The 21,895-nt window shown below is 45.6% G+C and overlaps 1 pseudogene across 1 annotated transcript in view; it reads left to right on the plus strand.

The window, feature by feature from the left end:
* Positions 1-3,451: 3,451 nt before the first annotated feature.
* The window catches only part of LOC144299432 (immunoglobulin lambda variable 1-51 pseudogene), a 34,562-nt pseudogene continuing 16,118 nt past the window's right edge, over positions 3,452-21,895 (plus strand). The window contains exon 1 of the transcript XR_013366171.1: positions 3,452-3,622. The product of XR_013366171.1 is annotated as an immunoglobulin lambda variable 1-51 pseudogene (transcript). The remainder of the gene's footprint in view (positions 3,623-21,895) is intronic.

Genomic DNA, 21,895 nt, shown 5'->3' on the forward strand with positions numbered 1-21,895 from the left:
TTACACACTGAAGCAGTGAGGTAGCACCAGACTCCCATCAGCATGACGAAAATTCAATACAACATCAACATCAGTTGATGCCCAGGATGTAGGGCAGCAGGAACTCTCCTTCACTGCTGGGGGGGGATGCCAAATGCCCCAGCCACTTTGGAACATGCCTGGGCAGTTTCTTGCAGAGCTAAACAAAATCTTAGAGATATAATACAAAGTCCATGCTCCTAGGTAATTCTATAAATGAATTACTTGTGTTCACCCAAAATATGTCCCTAAATATTTATTCCTGTTTTGTTGATGATTGCCAAGCCTAGAAAACAACAAATATGTCCAGAAATGGTGAATGGGTAAAGAAATTCTAGTATGTCCATACATGGAATATGATTCAACAATTCAAAGACATAAATTTTCAGGGCAGAGGAAGACATGAGGGAGACTTCCATGTATATTTCTCAGTAAAAGAAGCCAATCTGAAGAGACTAGATCAGTGAGCATGGAGGAATGGGGGACAGGAGCCCTGGGCTCCAGCTCAGCCCAAGGTCCACATGTCTCTTGCAACCACCAGAGAGCAGTGGTGCTCCCTTGTACATCCCCTGGGAGTGTCTGTCTCTGGGCATTTTACAGGTGCTCCTGCTTCACTCCTGGTGAAGCCCTACCCCTGATTCCTATACTCTCTTATGCTCAGCCGGAGCCCTGGCTAAAGTCAAAGGAGGTGCTTGTATAACCTTAAGAAAGAGGAAAGTTTGCATGAGAACCCTCCCCCAAAATGTGAGTGTCAGGAGAGCACAGAGAATGGGTTGGTAAGCCCAGGCTTGGACGTGGGGCTCAGGATCCAGAGTCTGTGCTGTCTCTGCCCTGTTCCTCACACTCCCCCCTCACTGCATAGGTAATTTCCAGATACCCTGGGCGACAATATAAAACCATCTGGAGATCCACTGGGTCAAATAACAAAGTCTCGATTTCTAGGATTTTGCTCTAAGTCCTTCTTATGGGATACAGTGGATTGAGACAGAGGAGATAAATGGACAGATTTCTGTCACCCAACAAAACCTGGACTTTGGATTGTTGCAAGGTCTCCTCTCAAATGATTCTTCACCACCAGAAACAAATCCCCCTCCAGGAAATGATCTTTCAGACAAATGCCTTTTATTTCTAGGATCAGCTCCAGGGAGAACCATCCATTATAAGTCACAAGTAGAAAAGGGGGCAAAGTGTCCTCTTCGCTCTCTTCTGTGTACAATATCCTTGGCTCTGCAGTTTCTGGATTTCTCTGTGCTTCCAGAGTTCAGAGTAAGCCTGTGCTCACCCACCATCCTCAAGGTCACAATCTCCAGAATGCAGATTCCCAGTCACCAGGAAACACTAGCAACATCCTGTATAACTGGGGTCCTGTCAGCGGGGCAGCCAGGACATGCCCTGAACACCTGATCTCCTGGGACAAGGCTGATTCTCAGGAATCCCAAAGGCATCTCTGTCCCTATGGGCAGATCATCCCCTGACCATCCCTGGGCTCCAGTCAGCACCTGAGGTGATCAGTACATTGATTCTGGGAGCCCAGCGTCAGTACTATTCTCACGGTTCTCAGAGTCCATGGTGACGTGGAACACACCCTCCCTGTACTCTCAGGGCTGGACTCTCACACACTGAGTCATTCCCCTGACGCCTCCAAAGAGGCTGGACTTCTATGGAGAAAACTTCTTTCCCAGCTCTGGACTACATGGTCTCATCTCCATGTGTCCACCACTCACATGTGGGACCTTTGACAGAAACTTTGGGTGCAGCTGCCCTTGGGTATTAGAAATCCCTTCTTTTAGTTGCGGGTGGCTGAATGACCAAGAAATCTGTCCTGAACATGCTGGGTACCAGGCAGAGGGACTACAGCTGTGTCCACCCCAGAGTCAAGTCTGACCTCAGATTGCTCTGCCCTGGAAGCTCTGTGTGTCTTTGGTGATTCGATGGCTGACATGGCTCTGAACTTTGTAGGCATAGGCTCTCTTTGAGCTTCCTTAGCCATCACTTTGGACTTTCCTGATTATATAATAAAACTCATAATACTAATCCTATGACCAAAAATAGAAAGTCGATTTCATAAAAAGTCTGTAGACTCCCTTTCAACCAAGAACAGAAGGCCGTCTTTTACAGTTGTTTTTGCATCCAATTTCTTGGCCAGAGTTTCTATCCATATTCCCTCTCACTAAGCACAGATCTGGGACAGGTGTAGAGTGTTTCCACCTGCAGCCTCAGAATGACTTTGTCACTGAGTTTAAATAAATCTTACTGAGAGGAATATTGTGTAAATAGGACACATCCATTTTAAATGCACAGTTGACTAAGTGGTGACTCACACATCACTCTGTCCCTTGGTCTCTGTCAGAGCAACTTCAGCAGTCACTCCTGTCTTTTTTTTTTTTTTAAGATTTTATTATTTATTTATTCATGATAGTCACACAGAGAGAGACAGAGAGACAGAGACACAGGCAGAGGGAGAAGCAGGCTCCATGCTGGGAGCCCGATGTGGGATTCGATCCCGGGTCTCCAGGATCGCGCCCCGGGCCAAAGGCAGGCGCCAAACCGCTGCGCCACCCAGGGATCCCAGTCACTCCTGTCTTACAAGAACTTCCAGCATCTTTATCCCTCTGCTCTGATGTCAGCGACACTCGCAACCTCATGAGGTTGGGCTCCTGCAGTCTTGTGACCATGTGCTGGGAAGAGAGTCCCTAGGAGAGAATCCCTGCCAACAGTGTGTGGGAAACTATTGTGACAACCAAGTGTAAGTAGGGACAGGTGACGAAGATTCTCAGTATATTATCTACTAGGAATGAATTCAAGAGCTTCTACCCAAAACGTGGACAGATTTCTCCCTGTCTCTTCATTGATGTACAAACCTCCAAGGAAGGAATCCTCTAGAACTCAGGGAGGAGTCACATAACAGGAGAGAACACAGCATCTCACACTGAAAGTTCTAAATGTGCATAGAGACCCATCAATGCTCTGGACTTGATCCTGAACCAAGAAGAGTTTGTATAGAGATACCACCTCAGTTCTGAGGGAAAAACACCCAAGAAGCTATGGACATATATCCATGAGAAATCTAAGTGAAGCAGAAAGTTTTTCCTCTGGAAATGGGAGGTTACATAAGGGGACTCCTGTCCTGGCCCTAAAGCAGTGGACAGAGCAGTCGGGAGGCACCCATTGTTTTAGATGGGCTCTGATCACCAAGTCACACAATAGTGTATCTGGGATTGGACACCAGGGGGTGATGGGGTCCGTTTATGAAGAGTCAAGGATAATTATAGCTGGGACCTGCCACCAGGCACTGCCTGTGTCCTCTGCTGAGGGCTCACACCTGGGACCTCCCTAACTCAGGTTTCTACACAGCCCCTCCCCTCCCCTGCCCACATCCTTCACATCCCCAGGCAGAGGAACTTGACCCAGGGCCACTGAGGGACCAGACAACTGGGAACATATTTGCACAGAAGAGCACCTCCCTCTCCCAGAGGATGAAGAGGGGAAGGGAGAGATGAGGGGAGGCTCTGCTCAGCTGTGGGACCACAGAAGGCAGGATCAGTGAAGACCTCCACCATGGCCTGTTCCCCTCTGCTCTTCACCCTCCTCGCTCACTTCACAGGTGAATGGATGTGGAGACCGTGAAGGGGGCCTGAAGGATGTGTGCCGTCCTACATCCTTCTCTTGTCTCCAGGACCCACATCACCCTCTCTGTGTCTCTCCCCCTTGCAGGGTCCTGGGCCCAGTCTGTGCTGACTCAACTGGCCTCCGTGTCTGGGTCCCTGGGCCAGAGAGTCACCATCTCTTGCACTGGAAGCAGCTCGAACGTTGGCTATGGCAATGATGTGGGATGGTACCAGCAGCTCCCAGGAATAGGCCCCAGAACCATCATCTATAATACCAATACTCGACCCTCTGGGGTTCCTGATCGATTCTCTGGCTCCAAATCAGGCAGCACAGCCACCCTGACCATCTCTGGACTCCAGGCTGAGGACGAGGCTGATTATTACTGCTCTTCCTATGACAGCAGTCTCAATGCTCACACGGTGCTGCAGGCCTTGGGGGAAGTGAGACAAAAACCTACTTACCCATAGGCAAACTGTGTGAGCACCTCAGCAGCTGCCTGCTTAGGCTCCCCCTGGGTTTCTGCTTATTCTTCAGTTAATGTTCGGTCAGGTGCATCTTGGGGTGCCTCCTGGGAATGGAGTCTCCTTCATCGTCTCTGACCTCAGAGTCACTCAGATTAGCCCCATTTGTACACAACGAGTCTTAAACAATACTGAAAATTTTTTCCTCATGAGCAGGGACAGTTTCTTCTAGACTAGAGAACATTCACCTATCATCTACTGATGTTTCAGTAAATGAAACACTCATAAGTCACGAAGCTATCATGGTCCTTCAGCCCCTTTCCTGCTCTGCAGATGCACATGTCAGCGCTCTGTGCAGCTGGGACCATTATTCCCTTAGCTTCAACCAGATGACCAGTTCTCATTATTTGATGTTGTATTGAACACATAAATCAATGCCATACTGAAAATTATATAAAGTAAAAAAAATCTTTCTAGAGAAAAATCCTGATGTGCTTGTTTATGGAAATTTTTTTTTCATATTCACTCAGGTGAAAGCAATAAAAATCTGCACACTAATTCTTAGACCAGCTTTTTATTAAATGATCAGACTTGAGGTAAGAAAAACAACCTCCATCATTATGAATATTTATAAAGGGTGATATTAATCAGCATTTAAAGGAAATAAGTTTTGAAGTTCAAAAATATGCATGAGTATTAACTGCACATTTTTTAATTTTTTTTATTTTTTATTCATGAGAGAGAGAGAGACACAGAGACACAGGCAGAGGGAGAAGCAGACTCTGTGCAGGGAGGTCAACAGGGGACTCAATCCCGGGACTCCAGGATCATGCCTTGGGCCGAAGGCAGGTTCTAAACTGCTGAGCCACCTGGGGATCCCCTAAAGGCACATTTCATAGGGAAGAAGAACATACCACAGGCTACATTCCACATCACTGGAATTCATTGTGTTTTAGAAGAGACAGGAATCTAGAGGTGGTAAGGAGGCCAGGGATTGACAGCAGGTGGAGGAAGGAGGAGGGTGAGTGTGTGAGTGACTGTTTTCATGGTTATGTCACTCTCCTCCATGGCACTGTGACCATGGCCACACCACACTGCTGTGCTGTCACAGCTCAGTGAACTGTACCCCAGAGCAACAGCATCTTCATTCAGGCAGAGAATGTTATCTAGGTTTCTGGGGGCTGTGATGGGGCACAGGGTGACATCATCCCATCCACTGATCCAAGGAGGTTTGACACTGTGTGGGAGTGGGGAGCTGTGACCAGAATGCAGTGCTTCTCCCCAGGGGGATGAAGGGATGAGCGAGACCCTCAGCTCTGCCTCCCTGTGGCTGGGGACCTGGGGGTGTGCAGGTGTGTGTGAAGGTTGGGGATCATCTCCATCCCCACTTCTTCATGACACCTGATGTCCAGGCACTGCAGCCTGACCTTGGACATTCAGCTTGTTCTCCTCCGTGACTCCTCCTCCCCCTGGGGTTTGAAGGTCTGGAAACATCCCTCCCAACACACACTCACTGTCCTCAATCCTCCCTGAAAATTCCCTTGCGGGACATGAAGAGGGGCAGGTCTGAACTCATTGGACACACAGCTCACCTCTGAGGACTCGCAGCAGATGGGAGGACTCACTACCCCACATGCTCCAGGGACGCTGCAGGGAAAGCCCCTGGAGCCAGCCTGGTTTGAGGGATCAGGCCTGCAGGACTCCTGTCCCTCATCTTGCACTGGGGGAGGGGATCCAGGGTCCCGACTCAGGTTCCTGCCCCCCCCACACGACCACACCCACCCTGAGGTCTGCTCACCAGGCCAGCACACCCTGTCTATGTCCCACCTCCTTGCAGGGTCGTGGGCCCAGTCTGTGCTGACTCAGCCACTGTTAGGGCCTGGGGCCCTGGGCAGAGGGTCACCCTCTCCTGACCTGGAAGAGTCCCAGTATTCGTGATTATGGTGTGAAATGGTACAAGCAGCTTGCAAGGACAGACCCCAGACTCCTCATCTATGGCAATAGCAATTGATCCTCGGGTCTCCAATCAATTTTCTGGCTCTGGTTTTGGCATCACTGGCTCCTTGACCACCTCTGGGCTCCAGACTGAAAAATAGGCTGATTACTAGTGCTTCTCCAGTGATCCAGGCCTGTGGGGCTGTTAGAGAAAAACCTGCTATTCCCACAGCAGTGGGGCTCCCTATGCTGTCCAGACTTCCTGGCCAAGTCAGCTGTTTCCTTTCTCTTTGGCTGAAATCCAGATCTGAGGCTCACCACAGAGAATTTTGCGTACACTTCTGTCCCCATTGGCTTAAAATCTATCTACCATCCCTGTCCTTGGCACCAACATACAGGGAATTTTATCAAAATGAATTGACATTCCTGGTGCCAGGGACTGTCTAGACAGTGGACAAAGTCTAGGATGTAAAGGAAGAACCAGGGGCATAGAATTCAACTGCATCTGAGTCAAGACACATCAGGAATGTCTAATATGTGTCCTGAGATCGAAAGCTCCCATGAATAGGCCCCCAAATTCTCATCTACTATGGTGGTTAGACCCTTGGAGCACCTGGTCAACAGTAACTCTGGCTCTCTGGCCATCTGTGGGCTGAGAACAAAGGATGAAGGGCCCCCCACTATAACTCCTGTGCCAGCATCTCAGGGCTCATGCAGATCCCCTGGCTTGTCAGAACTGAGATCAGAACCCTTTTTTCAGCTGCCAGAATGGGTCTCCAGGTATTGGTGAGACTCATCCTCTGTCTTCTGCTTCTGATGCTCTTGCTACTGCCACCATCACGTCTTTCTAAGGACACCAATATAGGAATGAGGGCTCCTCCTTCCCTCACTTCCCCCAGAACTCATAGCAGCTCCTACCTAGACAAGGGGTCTCAGAAGACACAGAAGGGCTATGTCTCCCATTTGGTTGGGACATAGAATCTCTTTGACCTCAATTCAGAGACAAGGGAGTGGTAAGCCCACTGTGTTCATCTCTCACCTGACATCTGAGGAATCTGGGGTTCCTATGCTTGGTCATTTACCTATTTGTTTAAGTTTCAATGCTATGCTATCCTCCCATTAGTCTTCAGGGGAATGCCCATTTTTTTGTATTTCTGCTTCTTATGCTCCTGCTACTGATGCCATGGACCAACGCCCATCCAGGGGAACCACATGCAAAAGAGGCTCCTCCTGTCCCTTCTGTCCTCAAGGCTACTCATAGCAGCCTATTTGTAGACAAAGACGCTTCATGAAAACAAAAATTTCTTGTCTTTATCAGCTGGGGAACACTTACTTCTATGCTGATTTATATTCATTTTTTTCTTTGTGATTTGAATTAAATGAAAGAAATTATTTTGCACTTGAAAATATCATGGGACCTCAGCAGTACCCATGAAGTGCTTGAAGACTAAGTCAGCCCTTATTTTAATCTGATATTATTATCTACATGAGTATAAATGGCATTGACCAGTTTCTAATCTAAGGGTGTTTTCTAAATCGATGTCAGTGTAAAATTAAATAAATACATCCAAAACATTTGCCATAGGGAAACCTCCATGTGAATAATTACAGCATATTCATTCACAATCACTAAAAACTGCAAGTGCCTAGAAATCCACATGTGGATATTAATTCCAAGTTTGTATCTAATCACCCAAAGCTGGGACCAACTAAGATGTTACCCACGAAGAGGCCCACATATAAAACATGATATGTTCATTGTAGGATCACAGTGTAATCACATTTTAGAAGAGGCAAATCTTCCAAAAGGAAGACAACTGCCGTCCCTAGGGTCTACGGAGGAAGAGGGGTTGAACGTGTGGACAGTCATCTTCTTATGGCAGGCCCGTCAGACCACTACATTTATCCTTCTGCGATTTTTAAATTTTCAAGCATAAGCCCGGACAGTGAGTCTTCTTTAGTAAGAATGGTGTCACCCACAGTGACAATGATATTTTACTGGAATTCATATGTTTTCCCTTCCCTCTGAGTCCCGGGCCTGTCGACAACATCCCCTCACCTACCACAGCTGCCTTTCCTGACTGGCATGTTTCCAAACCAAATCCATGGGACTCGCTGCATTGGAAACTGAGACTAGCAGCTCTGAAGAGGGCAGGAATGTCTGCAGAAAGCAGCCCTGGGCTCTGGCTTCAAGGCAGGAGCCCTTCCAGGCCGAGTAGACACATTTCCTGCCATCAGGGGGCAGTATGGGTTTGGGAGGTTCAAGATCCTGAAGGATGCTGGCAATGATCCCACAGGCCTGTGAGGGTCAGGACCCTACTCAGATCTGTCAGGTGTGTGATCTGATGACATCTGTGATCAGTTATGTCTGCTGCCCTGGCTGGAGCACAGGGACAGTGAGTAGGAACCACTTTGCCTGCAGAATGTCCACAGTCACAGCTGCCACCTCTGGGGTTCCACATCAGGGCCTGTCTGGAGAGGCACAGAGAAGGGGGTCTCCTCTGTGACCAGAAATGTCTCCTCTCCCTGAGGAGGGCAACTCTCCACATGAAGAGCTAGTTGTATGGAGTTAGTCCATGGAAGAACTGAGCCTTCATGGGGCAGAACTGGGTCTTCTGTTTCCCTTCTCACCCCAGAGCCAAGGACGGGGACTGGACCAAGGGAGGCACATCGTAAGTGTCTGTTGAGTCTGAGCTGAAGGACTCTTCCATGGAAGATGAGATCTGGGACAGGGCGTTGGGCAGACTCCAGGATAGTGGATTCAGGGGCTTCATCCCGTGGTGGGACACAGAGGGGCAGGAGTCCTGGGGGGACACCTGAGAAATCAGAAGTGGGGCCTGAGGACTTTCAAGCACTTGCAGGTGAGCTCCATAAACAGGCTTTGGTGCAGGCACCTGGGGAGGCCTTGTCTGCATGTGAGAGATAAAGTCCATGTGCAGCCATGAGGGAGAAGTGCAGGCTGTGAATCAGAGAACTGACTTCTCAGTCTGCACCTCCACTCTTGTTAAATACCAACCTTGGAGGAAGCAGATGGGTATGAAGGTGCCAGCCCATCTCAACACTGTGATGAGGGTATAAGACCTGGGGTCCAAGGCTTGGGGGGCCTGAAGGACCAAGAGCTGGTGTCTACACCATGGACTGGATCCTGTCTCCCTCCTCCATGTAGTCACAAGTCAAATGAGGAGAGTGGTAACTGTCTCCCAAGAACCAGCATCTTCCAGGCCTTACCCCTATACCATCCCTTCCAGTGGTTTATCACCTGCCTCTTAACTGGAGCCCTAATAAGAAATTATTTCCTTTTAAGATATTGTTTATTTATTTGTGAGAGAGATGAAGAGAAGGGAGGCTGCATAGCAGAATCCTTGCTCAGTGGGGAGCCAAACACAGGACTCCATCCCAGTACATCAGGATCATGACTTGAGCTGAAAGATGATTAACCAACTGAGCCACCCAGGAACCCCCTAATTATAAATTCTTAAGTACAGATTAAAAATGAGTAAATTGGGAATCCCTGGGTGGCTCAGCAGTTTAGCACCTGCCTTCAGCCCAGGGCGAGATCCTGGAGTCGTGGGATCAAGTCCTGCATCAGGCTCCCTGCATGGAACCTGCTTCTCCCTCTTCCTGTGTCTCTTCCTCTGTGTGTGTGTGTCTCATGAATAAATAAATAACATCTTTAATAAATAAATTAAAAATAAATATAATGAGAAGCTTGTAGACAGGACACAGGACGAGCTCTGCATTGCCAGTTGCTGGGGAATATTGTAAAAATTTGTAATCACAGACTGATCCAGAAGCTGGACTCAGGCACTCTGAGGTTATTCAACTCTGTCCTTGTCTGAGAATGGTGGATTCTGCCTAACTTAGCTGCTCCCAGAGTTTGCTCCAAGAACGTATCCTTGACATAGTGATGTGGTGTTGATGTGGTGTACACAGGCCTCAACATAGTAAAGGCATCTTCATAAACATAAGACTTAGTGGATGTGTGTGAGGATCTTTTGGTCTTGCTGCTGATCAACACAAGCCTTGTATGCAGTCCTCCTTTGCTTATTAGTCCCTGGAGTAGCCTTCCTCTTTCTCCTGTCTCTGTTCCCTGTGAGGACAGGAGTCCATTTCTGCTCATACCTGGGAAACCCACACCAGGTGAGGAGGGCTGGAAACCTGCACTCAGGCACCTGGAATGGAGCAGGGACGTGTGAAGGCAAAGGGCAAGCTGCAGAGAGAGTATGGAGGAGGTCATTGTTGATGTCCTGTAGGAAGTGAGGGGTTCTGAGCAGTCAGTGGGCTCCAGATACCCAGGATGATTACTGGTCAGGTAATACCAACCACGTGGAGAGGTTTCTCTGTGACTGTCTTTGCTGTGTGTCCCACATTTGCAGCTTTTCCTTTTGTGTATATGTGTTATTACTGTATCCACGAAGCTCAAAACCTAGCCTGACACCAAGGACGAATTCAACACCAGTTTCTTGAATTAATGTGTGAATTCACTGGAATAGGATTTCCATGAAGAGTAATAGATCACTTGATGAGATGAGCACTGGGTGTTATACTGTATGTTGGCAAATCGAACTTCAATTTAAAAAAAAAGAGGAATAGATCTAAGGCAAAGACAATGACGTCTGCTTGTGGAACATTTCATATTTGGAGGCCTGAATTGATCAAATAGGAGTTGGGAAGTAAGCACTTGATATTGGGACAGAACAAGTGAAGAACACAGACTTCATTCTTGGTGAAGGTGACAGTCCCATGGTCTGGATTCAATGGGTTCCTGCAGGGAAGAAGAAAGGACATGATTAGCCTCCAGTAGCTGATTGAAGAAACCAGAGGGAGTGGCTGAGTCATAGAGCATATTCTGAGCACAGAAGACAATGTCCTTGAGCAAATTAACTACAAAATACAGGTCAGGTATATGACCATCTGCTAACAATTCACCAAACCAAGTACCAGGAAAATTGTCATTTGCCTACATAAGCATGAACTTGGTAAAAACACACCATAGGATCATGAAATTGTAATATTTACTTCCTCATCCCAAATTCCTTGAAAGCCCCCATTGTGGCAAATCTATCAAACAATGTTGGTGCAGGTGTTCAGTGTTGACAGTTTGAAACCACAAATGTTGGAGAGGATGCGGAGAAAAGGCAACCCTCTTACACTGTTTGTGGGAATGTGAACTCTGCAGCCACTCTGGAAAACTGTGTGGAGGTTCCTCAAACAGTTAAAAATAGACCTGCCCTACGACCCAGCAATTGCACTGTTGGGGATTTACCCCCAAAGATTCAGATGCAATGAAACGCCAGGACACCTGTACCCTGATGTTCATAGCAGCAATGTCCACAATAGCCAAACTGTGGAAGGAGTCTCAGTGTCCATCGAAAGATGAATGGATAAAGAAGATGTGGTTTATGTATACAATGGAATATTACTCAGCCATTAGAAATGACAAATACCCACCATTTGCTTCAACATGGATGGAACTGGAGGGTATTATGCTGAGTGAAGTAAGTCAGTTGGAGAAGGACAAAGAGTGTATGTTCTCATTCATTTGGGGAATATAAATAATAGTGAAAGGGAATATAAGGGAAGGGAGAAGAAATGTGTGGGAAATATCAGGAAGGGGGACAGAACATAAAGACTCCTAACTCTGGGAAATGAACTAAGGGTGGTGGAGGGGAGTTGGGCGGGGGGTGGGGGTGAATGGGTGATGAGCAATGAGGGGGGCACTTGACGGGATGAGCACTGGGTGTTATTCTGTATGTTGGCAAATTGAACACCAATAAAAAATAAATTTATTATAAAAACAAAACAAAACAAAATTACATTGGAAAGCCCCCATGGTGGCAAATCTATCGAATAATGTTGGTGCAGGAGTTCAGTGTTGACAAAAAAGAAGTTTCTTCACATGGGGGAGGCAAAGGTAAAAGCCCAGATATAAATGTCTGAGAATTGATTCCTCTATTTCTCTCTATTTTTTGACAGTGTGCAATGCTGTAAACATAGAATCTGCAAAATGACATACATCATGCTTCTGACATGGTAGCTATTAGAGCAGTCTTTCTTTAAGATTTTATTTATTTATTCATAAGAGACATAGTGAGAGAGACAGAGACATAGGGAGAGCGAGAAGCAGGTGCCCTGTGGGGAGGCCCATGTTGAACTCCATCCCAGGACCCTAGGATCACCCCCTGAGCCAAAGACAGACACTCAACTGCTGAGCTACCCAGGCATCCCAGGCAATCTTTCTCTTATGACAACATGAAGTAGTGCAACACAATGCAATTTATGACACAGTAGGTAAAAACTCTTATCTGGAAGCAAAACTGATGGAAAACTAACAATGAGCGTATAACCAAAATGAAAGACCAATGAAGTGGTTTGCAGTGGGTAGGGTCTTCTCTAGGGTGAAAATAGTTGCCATTGATGTACATTCCTGAACCTCCTGAGAATGAAACACCTCTCGAGAGTGAGATACAAAAGAATCAGGTACAATATACTGGAATTGCTGTCTCTAGAAATCAGATGAGAGATGTGAGAATAGACAGGGACCTGACAAGTGGCAGAAACCAGCTGGACTCAGGTCTTCGGACCAGGGTGAGTGTGTGTTCTGCAACCAGCAGGGGGCGCAGTGGGACTGTCCTGTGGTCCCTACTCCACTGCTTACTGAGGACCATTGACACTAAGGAGCCTGGTCCTGGGGGCTGGATCCTGTGCTCCCTGCTGGGGACTCAGGCCTGGCAGAGATTTCTGAGGGATGTCCAGTGTATAATCCGCTACAATGCACACGACAGCTTCTACCCACAGCCTGGAAAGAGTGCTCCCTGGTCCTCAGTGCTGAGGGAACTTCTGGGAGAAGAGAACTCTCCAAACAGAGAGGAACCAGGTAAGAGGAAAGAAATCAGCCTCCTGCACAGAACTGGCCATTTGTCTAGGTGGACTCATCACTGCTCTGGACGTGATCCTCATCTATGTGGTTCTACAAGAGACATCACCTCAGTCCTGTCCCATGAACAGCCCAGGGATCTGTGGACAGACTCACTATGTGGAGCATGAATAGGGTAAAAATGTGTCCTGTGGGGATGGGAGGCCACATAAGGGGACATCTGTCCTGGCCCTAAGGAACTTGACAGTTGACAGTGTAGTGAGGAGGCAGGAGTTATCCCTAATGGACTCGTGTCACCATGTCGTACAATGCTGTGTCTAGGCCTGGACCCAGGGAGCACCCTTCACATGTTTCTGAGGGATAAGGGTTGATCAGAGCAGAAAACCTGCCACCTGATACTGCCTGTGTCAGGGCTTATAGCTGGGACCTCTGCACCCCTGTCACATGTAGCCCCTCCCAGCCCTAGCCCTTTGTGTCCTCAGACACAGGGACTAGGGTCTTATTTGCATGGATGGCCCCTCCCTCTCTCAGAGGTTGAATAGGGGAAAGGAGAGATTAGAGGAGGTCTGCTTAGCTGTGGGTCTCCAGAAGGCAGGATCAATCACTGATGACCTCCAACATGGCCTGGTGCCCTCTCCTCCTCACACTCTGCTTACTGCGCAGGTGACTGGATATGGGGAAAGGGGAAGGGATCCTGGGAGGGCACATGGGCTCTGATTTTTCCCCTTTTCTGTAGAAGAGAGCATCTCCCTCTCTGTGTCTCTCTCCCTTGCAGGGTCCTAGGCCCAGTCTGTGCTGAATCAGCCACCCTCAGTGTCGGGGTCGCTGGGCCAGAGGGTCACCATCTCCTGCTCTGGAAGCACAAACAACATCAGTATTGTTGGTGCGAGTTGGTACCAACAGCTCCCAGGAAAGGCCCCTAAACTCCTCATGTACAGTGATGGTGATCAACCGTCAGGGGTCCCTGACCAATTTTCTGGCTCTAAGTCTGGCAACTCAGCCACCCTGACCATCACTGGGCTTCAGGCTGAGGACGAGGCTGATTATTACTGTCTATTGGTCCCACGCTTTGTGCTCACACAGTGTTCCGGGCCTGGGGGGAAGTGAGACACAAACCTGCCATACTCAGTGTGACGGGGCTGCCGGGGCAGTCCTAAAAGTTGGGCCAAGTCAGTGCTTCTTTGTTTGTTTGATATAAACAGACGTCTGAGACCCCCCTCAAGGAATTTATCTATAATTCTTTCCACATTCTCTTAAACTTCTCCTTGAAGCCTGTCCTTGGGATCATGATATTGTATGATTTTCTAAAATTGAGTACAGATTCTTGGGTGCCAAGGTCAGCTGCCCTGAGGACAGAGTCCATGACAGGTCAGGGCAGAAACAGGGACCCTGAATCCAGCTCTGAGTCAGGACACATCAGGAGTGTCCAATATGTGTCCTGCTACCAACAGCTCCATGAATGGGCAGTCAAATCCTCATGTATTATGATGGCTGGACCTTCTGTGGACCCTGGTCCATTCTCTGCCTCCATGTCTGACAGCTCTGGCTGTCTGGCCATTGCTGGGCTGAGCCAGGAGGATGAGGTCATGCTTCACTGCCCCTCCAGTGACAGCATTTCAAGGATTATATAGAATCCCAGATCCTTGAGAACAGAGACCAGAACCCCTTTGTCATCTGCTGGGAGGGGGAGGCCCCAGCAGCTGCTCTGGCTCAGTGTGTGGCTCCTGTGTCTGCTGTTCCTGTTGCAAACATGGGTCCAGGTCCATGCAGGGCTGCCACCTGGGTTTCAGTGCTACTCCTTCCCTTGTGTCCCCAAAGACATTCACTGTATCATCTTCCTAGAAAAAAGGCCTTAAAGAAACAAAAGGCCTCAAATGACACAGAAAGGTCATCTCCCCCATCAGGTTGTGACACAGGGTCTCTTTCTACTGAAATACATGGAATAGGGGTGGCAGGGCCAGGTTGCTCACCTCCCACCTGACCTCTGAGGAATCCAGGATCTCCATCATTGGTCATTTAGCTATTTCTAGAAGTTTCCAGACTCATGGAATCCTCTTACTCCTCTTCAATACGATTGCCTGTTCTTTTTGCTCATTGAGTGATTGCTTCTGTTACTGATGCACCAATTCCAGAGTATCTATGTCTGAATCATAGATTTGGATCTTCTGACATAACTCCCTTTCCATTCTCATCAATGCTGAATCCTAATCAGGTTTTTTTTGTTGTTGTTGTTGTTCACATGCATCCTCCAATACTTGAAGAAAGATGTCAAGTTTATTTATTTAATTTTAAAGATTTTATAGATTTATTCATGAGAGACACAGAGAAAGATAGAGTCAGAGACACAGCCAGATAGAGAAGCAGGCTTCATGCATGGAGCCCTATTTCAGACTTGATCCTGGGATTTCAGGATCATGCCCTGGGCCCAAGACAGGCGCTAAACCACAGAGCCACCCAGAGATCCCCAAGATATTGAGTTTAATGGTATTTAGGTCACATTTGCACATTCCTGAAATGGTAGAAATGTCTTCCCCACATCTCCCCATTAGCTATTTTCCTCGGTGTGAGACTGAGTTCTATGTGTCTGGGAGAGAGTGTGTCATCCTTGTAAAATTCCTCTGTTTCTATTTATGTGAATTTTATGAGGACTTTGCTTTCACATAGACAACAGTTCTTTGTAGGTCTAGCTAGATCATGTAATTTGATTCTGTTAATTCATTAGTATGACTGTTGCTAGAGCAATTATCTTTATGAAAACCCACTGCATATCTATAATAATTCACAATGGTTATAGGGTCTGAATATATTAGTCTGACAATGCAATCTCACTGTTCATAATTTATTTAGAACACTTGAATCACTATTTCTTTTTTTAGTTCACTATATTCTGCAATCTTTCTATTTCTGTACTCTATGTGTCACGTGTATGTATCCCTATTGTATTTTTTTCCATAAGAGTTTAAAATTTCCATTGTTTTAAATATCATATATATATGACTTATTTATTTTTAGAGAGATGAAGAAAGGAAGAGAATGAGTGGGAGAGAGGCAGGGGGAGAGTGAGTGAGGGAATCTCTAGCAGACTCCCCACTGAGTGCTGAATCTGACATGGTGGGACTCGATCCCATGACACGGAGGTCATGACCTGAGATAAAAACAAGAATCAGACACTCAAACTCTTTTCCAGCTGGAACCATGGAGGGTGCAGAAGAGAAGAAAAAAAGGGTTCTTGCTGTGCCAGAAACCCTTAAAAAAAAGCAAAGGAATTTCACAGAGTTGCAGATCAAGCATCTGAGAAAAAAGTTTGCCCAAAAGATGCTTCGAAAGGCAAGGAAGCTTATCTATGAAAAGGCTAAGCATTACTGCAAGGACTCCAGGCAGATGTACAGAACTGAGATGCGAATGGCGAGGATGGCGAGAAAAGCTGGCAACAGCTCCGTGCCTGCAGAACCCAAATTGCCGTTTGTCATCAGTATCGGAGGTATAAGTCAATCGGAGAAGGACAAATATTATATGTTCTCATTCATTTGGGGACTATAAATAATAGTGAAAGGGAATATAAGGGAAGGGAGAAGAAATGTGTGGGAAATATCAGAAAGGGAGACAGAACATGAAGACTCCTAACTCTGGGAAACTAACTAGGGGTGGTGGAAAGGGTGGAGGGCGGGGGGTGGGGGTGAATGGGTGACGCGCACTGAGGGGGGCCTTTGTTGGGATGAGCACTGGGTGTTATTCTGTATGTTGGCAATTTGAACTGCAATAAAAAAAAGAAAGAAAGTCTATGGTACTTTGATAGAGATTGCATTGAACGTATAAATTGCCCTGGGTAGCATAGTTATTTTCACAATATTAATTCCTCCAATCCATTAGCATGGAATTTTTTTCCATCTCTTTGTGTCTTCCTCCATTTATTTCAGAAGTGTTCTGTTGTTTTTAGGGTGTAGATGCTTTACCTTTTTTGTTCTTGTTATCCTAGTATCTTATGTTTTGAGTGCAAATGTAAATGGGATTGACTCCTTAATTTCTTTTTCTTCAGTTTCATTGTTAGTGCATAGAAATGCCACTGATTTCTGCGCATTGATTTTGTATCCTGTCACATTGCTGAATAGCTGTATGAGTTCTAGCAATCTTGGGGTGGAGTCATTTGGGTTTTCTCTGTACAGCATTATGTAATCTGCAGAGAGGGAGAGTTTGACTTCTTCTTTGCCAATTTGAATATCTTTTATTTCTTTTTGTTGCCTGGTTGTGGATGTAAGACTTTTAGTACTATTTTGAATAGCAATGGTGTACGGAGTGGACATCCCTGTCATGTTCTTGATCTTAGGGGAAAGGCTCTCGTGTTTCCCCATTGAGAATGATATTTGCTGTGGTCTTTTCATAGATGGCTTTTAAGACCCCGAGGAATGTTCCCTATATCCCTACTCTTTCCCTATATCCCTACTCTTTGAAGAGTTTTGATCAGGAATGGATGCTGTATTTTGTCAAATGCTTTTTCTGAACCTATTGACAGGATCATATGGTTTTGTTTTTCTCTTTTTGATGTGATATATCCTGTTGATTGTTTTACGAGTGTTGAATCAGCCTTGCATCTCGGGGATAAATCCCACTTGGCCAAGGGGAATAATCTTCTTAATGTATTGCTGGATCCTATTGGCTAGTATCTTTTTGAGAATTTTTGCATCTGTGTTCGTCAGGGAATTGGTCTCTAATTCTCCTTTTTGGTGGGATCTTTGCCTGGTTTTGGAATTAAGGTGATACTGGCATCATAAAAATAGTTTGAAAGTATTCTGTCCCTTTCTATCCTTCACAACAGCTTTAGTAGAAAAGGCATTATTTCTTCTATAAAGGTTTGATAGAATTCCCCCAGGGAAGCCATCTGGCCCTGGACATTTGTGTCTTGGGAGGTTTTGATGACTGCTTCAATTTCCTCCCTGGCTTTTGGCCTGTTCAGGTTTTCTATTTCTTCCTGTCAGAGTTTTGGTAATTTGTGGTTTTCCAGAAATGCATCCATTTCTTCTAGATTGCCTAATTTATTGGTGTATAGCTGTTCATAATATGTTTTTAAAATCGTTTGTATTTCCTTGGTATTGGTTGTGATCTCTCTTCTTTCATTCATGATTCTATTAATTGAAGTCATTTATCTCTTCCTTTAAATAAAGATGGCCAATGGTTTATCTATCTTATTAATTCTTTCAAAGAATCAAATCCTGGTTTTGTTGATTTGTTCTTCAGTTCTTCTGATCTCTATTTCATAGAGTTCTGCTCTCTTCTTCTGCTTGGTGTAGGTTTTATTTACTGTTCTTCTCCAGTTCCTTTAGGTGTGAGGTTATCTGGTGTATTTGTTTTTTTCAAAATTTTTGAGGGATGCTTGTATTGAGATGTATTTCCCTCTTAGGACTGCTTTTGCTGTATCCCAAAGATTTTGAATTGTTGTATATTCATTTTTCATTCGTTTTTCTTCTGAAGCTGACTGTATCTTATACCTTTTTGAGGAACGGTTTCTAATTATACTGTGTATTTTTTCTAAGGAAATTGGTCTATTTAGGCATTCTTGGACCATTTTTTCTTCTTAATAAAGTATACCTGTTTTCGTGATTTATTTTTCTCCACATTTCATTACTTATTTCCCTAATTGAGTATCATAATTATCATTTAAAATTTTTATTTTATTTTTTTAATTTTTTTTAATTTTTATTTATTTATGATAGTCACAGAGAAAGAAAGAGAGAGAGGTAGAGACACAGGCAGAGGGAGAAGCAGGCTCCATGCACTGGGAGCCAGATGTGGGATTGGATCCCGGGTCTCCAGGATCGCACCCTGGGCCAAAGGCAGGTGCCAAACCGCTGCGCCACCCAGGGATCCCATCATTTAAAATTTTTAAATAGGTTTATCTTATTCTGTCACTGAAAAACCTGACTGTGAAGCACCATTTTGATAAATACGGGACACAATTGTTCGGACACCAGGGGGCTCTGGGCAACTGAGAAGAAAGAGGGACTGGTGCCAACCTTCTTCACACGTGAGAAGGGCCTGACCCTGCTCCAGTGGGACTCAGACCAACGACTCCACCAATTTGAGGCTCTCCTGTGCAGTGACTCTATAACCCTCTGGTTATAGAAACTAGATGATGGCTTTCCTTCAACCCATATGTAGACCGACATCATCTCTTCCTTCTTCCTGTGACAAGAGCCATTACCATGAATTTGAAATAAGGTATAATTATCTGGGAAATAATTTATAACCATTCCTTACATTCTGATATATGGAACATTCATGGGGAATAAGACCCCATATGTCATGAGTGACTCCATTCCCAAGAGCAAAAGGAAAGAAGGAGCAAGACTGTCCCCAGATATCATAGTGGTGCCCAAGAGACTGTGCTGTCATATTTCCTTCATCGTTCAAGGCCCAATTGTGACCTGAAATGCACATGAGAACACCACCTGTTACCCAGTGTATCTCAGAGAGCAGACCATGCTCTCACTTACAGGACATGGTAGCCACCATGTGACCCCCTGCCCTAACCATGTGGGATTCCAGAACTCCCACCTATTTCTACTCTGCACACATGAGCACCAAGAACTACATAGTCAGCATGATTAAAGTCTCTGTTCAAGTGACCAAATGTCAGAGAGGGCAACTGAGGATAGGAGGCTTGTGATGGGAAGAATCACTGGGTGGTGTCCACAGAGGGGTGAGGAGGAGCTCCCTCAAATTGGAAGACTAAGGTGAGTGGCAGATGACAAGTCGTTCAGTTCACAGGGGCTTCTCTGACCTGACAGTAGCCTGAGCTGTGAAAGGATCAATCTTCTCCCAGGTTCTCTGTATCCATGCAGCTTTCTCTTAACCTCAGCCATTCACTCTAGAGCATTCTGCAGATTCCTCAGAGAGCTCCCCTGTGGAGGGGTAGGGACTCTGTGCCGGGGAACCTGCAAGAGTCAGGCAGAGGAAGTCCATTCTTTTTGCCTTAGATGGCCCTCCCTCACCTGCACTTTTTGCTGAACCTTCTCTCCTCTCCTGGGCATCTTCATACTTTTGACCTCTTATCCCTCTGGTATTGACTTGGTTCCCCAAACACTAATCACCTCCATTCTCAGATGACAGGGTGGAAATCTCACCTTCACCTGGGATTCCATTAAGAACGTATCTCTCATTTAACAGGCCCAGAGTGATCCTATTCCTGAACCATGATTTTCTATGACAGAGTTTCATAATTCTGTCTCCAACTTCTCCTTCTTATACTTGCCTTTACTAAGACCAGAAGTAGAGATGGGCAAACATGTGGAGTAGATGTATGGGGATAGGCCACTACCTCATATGAAGAAGATGCATCTTCTCAAGGGAACCTTAATTTTGTTTAAGGTCCATATATCTTCTCCAGAATCCTCATTCAGACCCTCCCTCACTTGGATAGTTCAGATGTGGGGCGGACCCACACATCTCAAGGGAGGACTGCTGGTTTTTGACAACCTCCTACCCTAAGGACTCACTTAGATGGTCCCTGTCCTCCTCAACACGAATTACCCTTATTTTCACAATCTGACCTTTTGTTATTCAAATATAAAATCCCATCTATACCTATGTGTTTTAGATGTTTATATACAATTCAGATATTACAACGTATATGAAAATTAGGTATTTTATGAATATCTGGCTCTCACTCTAGAGACACAATACTGAAGAATTTCTATAACTTCTTAATTTGAATCTGAAAAGTTTCAGCAGAGGAACATAGGAATCAATGAAATAAGATATAATTATCTGGGAAATAATTTATAACCAGAAATATATAGGTTACTGACTGCATGATTCCAGGGTAAATAGAAAAAAAGATGCTTCATTGGAGTGAAATATGCTTTTTTTTCTCCACCTTCAAATAATCCAACAGTCCTAGGTGTGTGTCAAATCTGGAGGAGTATTCTCTGGATATCATAGTTCTCAGAAAAAGGGAATCATGGTCCAATGAGGAGATGGGGGAGATGTTAGAGCCTGGAGGTTGGAGGGGGAGCTGGGGAAACAGCAGAAAAAGGCTGCTTTTAAGGAGGAGGGTGTCCTTTCCCGGGAGCCACATTCTGAGGAAGCAAAGAGCTAGAGGCATATCTCTCTTCTCCTCCTGCCAACATCACTGGTCAGAAACAAAGAGAGAAAATCCTTCCTCGCCAGACCTATTATTCCTTCATGTGCATCAATCAGAGAATTCTTCACTTTGGTTATTAATTGGTTTAAATATTTGGCTGTTCCCAAATCCGGGGCATATATATTGAGGATTGTTAAGTCCTCTTGTTGGATAGATCCTTTAAGTATGAGATAGTGTCCCTCTTCATCACTCACTACAGTCTTCGGGGTAAATTTTAGTTTAACTGATATAAGGATGGCTACCCCTGCTTTCTTTTGAGGACCACTTGAATGGTAAATGGTTCTCCAACCTTTTATTTTCAGGCTGTAGGTGTCCTTCTGTCTGAAATGAGTCTCTTGTAGACAGCAAATAGATGGGTCCTGCTTTTTTATCCAGTCTGAAACCCTGTGCCTTTTGATGGGGTCATAAAGCCCGTTCACTTTTAGAGTTACTATTGACAGATATGAGTTTAGTGTCTTCATATCTATTCAGTCCTTGTTTTTGTGGGTTGTTCCACTGAACTTCTTCTTAAAGGGGAATTTTAAGAGTCCCCCTTAAAATTTCTTGTAGAACTGGTTTGGTGGTCACATATTCTTTCAGTTCCTGCCTGTCTTGGAAGCTCTTTATCTCTCCTTCCATTTTGAATAAGAGCCTTGCTGGATAAAGTATTCTTGGTTGCATGTTCTTCTCATTTAGGACCTTGAATATATCCTACCAGTCCTTTCTGGCCTGCCAGGTCTCTGTGGAGAGGTCTGCTGTTACCCTAATATTCCTCCCCATGAAAGTCAGGGATTTCTTGTCTCTTGCTGCTTTAAGGATCTTCTCTTGATCTTTGCAATTTGCAAGCGTCACTATTAGATGTCGAGGTGTTGAATGGTT

The sequence above is a fragment of the Canis aureus genome, chromosome 27 (assembly GCF_053574225.1).
Source record: "Canis aureus isolate CA01 chromosome 27, VMU_Caureus_v.1.0, whole genome shotgun sequence".
NCBI classification, from domain to species: Eukaryota; Metazoa; Chordata; class Mammalia; order Carnivora; family Canidae; genus Canis; species Canis aureus.